Raw genomic sequence first — 5,814 nt, 5'->3', positions numbered from 1 at the left:
ATGGTTATTAGAGGGGAGGTATGTAGGTGATGGGTTAGATAGGTGATGAGGATTATGATTGAACTTGTGATGAGCACTGTGAGTTGTATGTAAGTGCTAAATCACTAAATTGTACACCTGAAAACTAATAGTACATTGTATGTTAAATAAATTGAATTTAAATAAAAACTTAATAAGAACAAAATAAAACAAAGAGCTGAAGCAAATAAATAAGAAGAAGAACATAGCTCTGTGTCAAAATTTCTGGAGGCTCCAGGGCTAGCAGTCCCTTCTTACCTGTGTGATCTGTAGTCAATGTGAAATGATCCCTCCATTTTCCCACCTTTAAGGTATGGATAGCAATATCTACCTCACATCACAAGTGATAAGATACATTTTAATGGGTACAGAGAGAAGAGCACATAATATGCACTTAATTGTTTGTAATAGCGTTTTATGAAAGGAGAGAAGGTTAGCATTCCCCTTGACAAGGATGAAAGAGGCCCTCAGGCCTGACAACATGCATACAATTAAGGCACTGCCACCTATTTCGTGGCATCTCACCAACGTTTTTGGGTTACATTAATTTTGTAGTATATTTTATTAACCCAATATATCTACAGTATTATTTCAACATGTAACCAATGTAAAAAAAAATAAATAAATGGTTTGTAATAAATTTGTCCACTAAGCAAACAAGGTAGTTAGGGCATTATGAAGCAAGAACAGTCAGAATATGGAATTCAGAGAGGTCTACACATATACAGGGAAAAGGCCTATGCCTTTATTTTCACTTACCTTTAACTTAATTTGAGCATGTCTTTCAATTACTAACCTAGGCAAGGAACCACAATAATGTCACCAATAAAGACTTTCATCACATTACATTTGTTTCACATTTCTTAAAGTATCATTTATGCTTATCACTTTGAAATTATGATAGTTATGTGCTCGCTTCGGCAGCACATATACTAAAATTGAAATTATGATAGTTATGTCTATCACTAGATACTCTTATTTAATGTATTAATAAATAAGCATATATGTTATCAAATTACAATCTTTTTTTAAAATTCAAAACCATATTTCAATATAATAAATTTCAGTTATAATTCTATTCATTTAATTTTATGCATTTATAAAAATATTATTCTCTTAAGGGAGCTACAGGCTACATCTAGCTGCCAAAGGGACCCAAGGTGCAAAAAATTTGAGAATGTCTGTGCTAGGAAGTGTTTTGAAGTGAGAACCCATGGGGAAGGAAAGGGATTGAGCTGACATACTGAATGTTTTCATATATGTTATCTCACAGACAGGGACAATAGAGAGGCTTCCATGGTTGAAGCACTGGAGTCATGGAGGGCAGAAAGTGAAGATGAGGTTGGACATCACAAAAAACAACAGGTGTTGGCGAGGATATGAAGAAAGTGAAACCTTCTTACATTGTTGGTGGGAACACAAACTGGTGCAGTCACTCTGGAGAGCAGTATGGAGTTTCCTCAAAAAGTTAAAAATGGAACTACCCTATGATCCAACAATTGCACTACTAGGTATTTACCCAAAAGATACAAAAATACAGATGTGAAGGGGTATATGCACCCCAATGGTTATAGCAGTATTATCAAAAATAGCCAAGCTATGGAAAGATCCCAAATGTCCATCAATAGATGAATGGATAAAAAATATGTGGTATGTAATACACATACACACACAATGGAATATTACTCAACCATCAAAAAGAATGAAGTCTTGCCATTTGCAACGACATGGATTGAGCTACAGTGGATTATGGTAAGCGAAATAAGTTAGTCAGAGAAAGACAAATACCACATGATTTCACTCAAATGGAATTTAAGAAACAAAACAAATGAACATATAGAGGGGGAGACACAGGGAAACAAACCATAAGACACTCATAAAGACAGAGAACTGAGGGTTGATGGAGGGAGGTGGGTGTGGGATGGGATAGATGAGGGATGGGTACTAAGGAGGACACTTGTTATGATGAGCACTGGGTATTGCATGTAATTGATGAATCACTGAATTCTACTCCTGAAACCAATACTGCACTGTATGTTAACTAACTAGAATTTAAATAAAAATTTGAGGGGCACCTAGGTGGTTCAGTCAGTTAAGCATCCAACTCTTGATTTCAGCCCAGGTCATGATCTCACAGTTCAAGTTCAAGCCCCACATCTGGCTCTACACTGACACTGCAGAGCCTGCTTGGGATTTTCTCTCTCTCTCTCTCTCTCTCTCTCTCTCTCTCTCTCTCTCTCCCTCCCTCCCTCTCTTTCTCTCTAAAACAAAATAAACCTAAAAATATTTTTTAAAAAATTGAAAAAAACTCATAATAATAACAAAAAACATAATAACAAGAAAAAAGATGAGGCTGGACATATTTATGGGTAGGGAAAGTTGGAGTAAGTTAGAAATTTTAAAAAACCAAGAGGCTACAGGGAGTCACCATGGGTCTGTGGGCAGGAGAATGCACACAGCAGTGTTGTTTGAAGCTGTTGCTTTGGAAGGCTGGAGGTAGACCAGCTAGGAGCTGAGGCACAGGGAAGAAAGGGAGCAGAAGAAGGGATACAAAGGAAAAGGGGGAAAATGGCTGGCAGACAACGTGGGTCCCAAAAGACCTGAACCCAATCCACAGCACTCTTCCTGCAAACCTAGTCAGGGGCAGGCAATGGCTACAAGTCTGCCTTTTGGAATGCTGGCCTCAAAGAAGTGAGGTGATTGAAAAGACGCCCAGATTGGGAGAAATATTCTTTCTTTTTGAAAGGCTTGTTTTAAAAGTCCTGGGGCACCAGGAGTACAGAAGCAGGCTTTTTGCAGATATCTCTCTTTTCTATTCTACTCACCCCAGATACTACAGCATCTTCTGTGGTCAGAAAAAAAAAAAAAAAACAACAACAAGAGATGCCAATACCCCTGGGAAACCAGCCACATTGGAAAAGTTTCCTGTTACTAAGGTCTTGACCTATGGGTTTTTATACAATAACCCACAACAGTTGTTTTCAAAGTCCAGTCCCCATACAACAGCATCAACATTCTGCACCAGCATTAACTAGTCAATTGTCAAAAACAAACTACTGGGCCTCATCCTAGTTACACAGCTAGAAAATGAGTCAGCATTTCCATCTAGGTCTGCTATCCCAGAAATAAGCCAAGTCTTTTGTTAGCCATGGGTGAGCAAATGCCCTTACCTAGGGGGAAAAAAATTCCTTCATAAATTAGTCTATAGTTCTAAAGAGCTTTTCTTCCAGGTACTTCTACATGATTGAGATTTGAATATGTTTTCCAGTTCCACTTCAACAGGACACCTTTCTTTGTAGGTGGTCTCTTCATGACAAAGGGGTGAGGGGCTAGGGCAGGGTCCAAACTGAGGGACCTCTTTAGAGAGGATCCTCTTTAAAGAGGCTGGGTCCAGAAGGGCTCTGTCTATAAAGTGCTGCTGTATTCTGAGGGACACCCTCCAGATCTGGGGGGGTCAGAGAAGACCTCCTGGAGGAGGGAACATTTGAACTAGGTATAAAACAGGGACACTGTAAATCAGGAGGGACACTGTGTAAATCAGGAGGGACACTGGATCCTTGGAGATGGGTCCAGAACAAAGTCAACTCTGGGGATGGAACTGGGGTAGGACACCTGGGGTTACTTCATGGAACTCTGATGAGCTACCCTCTCTTCCCATTTTAACTAACCCTCAAGGATTTATTGTCAAGAAGTGGATCAAAATCACAAGGTTTGGTATGGATGGAATAGGCAAGTATGGGGGGGGGGGCAATGACTGGCTGTTCTTTGGGTAAGGGTGGCACTGCTGGGACTTCCAAGGAGGTAAGCTCCCTCCTTACCTCACCCTAGATTTCTGTCAAAGGAGGAATGCACAAGAGAAAGGGTAATTCAGATGGAGGAAAAGAAGTGAGGGAGATAGAAGGGACTTCCCTATAAGCCACCAGAGGTTTTCACCTTCCTCTGTGCCACTCAACCACTCACCAGCAGGAGGGCATGTCATTGCCTCTGATACTGCTTCCCCTCAAAGTCCTCCTGAGTACCCACTGGTGACTCCATTTCTGCTTCTCTCACCTACTGCTTCCTTGTATGTATGCTCTTACACCCTCTGGTGCAATCTATCTAAATCCCAAGTCAAAATCTTTAACATTTATACAAGGCCAATTTCCATGATGTTGGAAAACCCTGATACCCTTGCTTAAAAGTCCTTTGTAAACTCCATAGGAAGACAAACTAATCTGCCAAAAGGCACCTCAGTTTGAACAGGTCATCCCATCTCCTGAGGCTCCTCTAATGCAGCTTAGCTGCATCCAGAGAAACGGAAAAGACTAGCCAGAAAACAGTAAGCCTCCCCTCTCTGGTGTAAAGTCATGGCAGTTAAAGTCTTTCCAGTCAGCCACACGGCCATTAATCTGACTTGGGGGCCAAGTATCTGTGAACCGGAAGCCTCATTAGGATTTCTGCTAAGTTGCCATGAATTTATGGTAAGAACTGCTAAAAGGTCAAATCAACCCTTTTCTTACTCAGGGAAACTGAATTGTAGAAGTGATATATAGCTTGCTTAAGGTTACAAACAAAGCTAATAATGGTGGGAAAGTATAAGAGCATTGCTCTCTTGTCTCCCAGGCAAATGTTCCTACAAACATATTCATCTGAAGACTAACTCTTATTTGAACCTCTCAACATATAGTCACTTTGGGCTACAGGACAGTTATGGTGGTTCTTTTCTCCAAGATCATGATGATCTGTGCTCACTCTGGAAATTCATACAGATTGCTGAATCTCTTTGATGTCCTAAAATCACTGACATTATTTTGGGAAGGCACCTACAAGATACCAATCCTGAGCCTGAGAGAACTGAATCCTTATCCTGAGGTTGAGAAAGGAGGTGCATGATTGTCCCAGAAAGATTAAATGTAGCATTAAACATCTTCAATGATAAGCAGGAATATTCTATGGATAGGGCAGGAAGGGCAACAAGCCCCAGAGATAGCAGCTTTCACGGAGGTTGTGGCCTTGGGAAGAAAAAATCTGGAGGACACAAATCGTTTTATTCTGTATTTCTCACAGCACAATTTAGCACAGTAATACAGTTATGGGATCTGTTCATGTACACTTGTTAAGTGTGTGTTCATATACATGAACTGGTTAGGAGGGATAATTCAGTGAACTGAGCAATAACTTTGAGAGAATTTGGAAAGACAGTGTTCTCCTTTTCTGTATTCTAAGTACCAGGCATTGTGCTATAGGCAGATTTTAAGATGTGGACTGAGAAATAGGTGTGAAAGAAACAGGTGACTTAAGGAACTTTTACTTTATATATACTATGATTTAGTGTTCATAACAGGTTAGGATTATTATTCCCATTTTTGTTTAACAGATGACATAACTAAGGCTCAGGGAAATCAGGTGTTTTATCTGAGCTCACAAAGCTAGCAAGTGCTTGGGATCTCCTATCTAGGGCCTGAAGCCCTTATGCTTCCTCTCACCACACTCCAGAATAATACTCCTCTCTCCACTGAATTCCCAGAGATCAATTTTTGATGGTTCCCTGAGGGATTCTTGCCAGAGAGTTGCCCTTCCTGCAACCCCAACCGCCACCCCAATGAATCTTTTTTATCTGCAGAGTCCGGGCCTGGAGCCAGGTGAGACCAGAACCTCCATTTCAGGGGCTTTCTCTAGAATCCGTCGCTGTGGTTACCTCCAGTAGAATCTGTTTCAGGAAGAGGTCTGACCAAACCGGACAGCGGTGCCATTCATCACTGCAGGAGGGCAGAATCCGGGGCTGGGGGCCACACGTCGAGAGGGGAGGGGCCAGGG

The 5,814-nt window shown here is 41.0% G+C and overlaps 1 non-coding gene across 1 annotated transcript; it reads left to right on the top strand.

The window, feature by feature from the left end:
* The first annotated feature begins 428 nt into the window (after positions 1–428).
* Positions 429–554, top strand: LOC128774016 (U6atac minor spliceosomal RNA). Its single transcript, XR_008418496.1, has one exon. It is a non-coding gene; the product is annotated as a U6atac minor spliceosomal RNA (small nuclear RNA).
* The last annotated feature ends 5,260 nt before the right edge of the window (positions 555–5,814 follow it).

The sequence above is a fragment of the Panthera pardus genome, unplaced genomic scaffold (assembly GCF_024362965.1).
Source record: "Panthera pardus isolate Hobbes unplaced genomic scaffold, ASM2436296v1 HiC_scaffold_27, whole genome shotgun sequence".
Taxonomy (NCBI): domain Eukaryota; kingdom Metazoa; phylum Chordata; class Mammalia; order Carnivora; family Felidae; genus Panthera; species Panthera pardus.
Note: the sequence above shows the minus strand (reverse complement) of the source record. Positions and strands in the feature narration are given on the sequence as shown.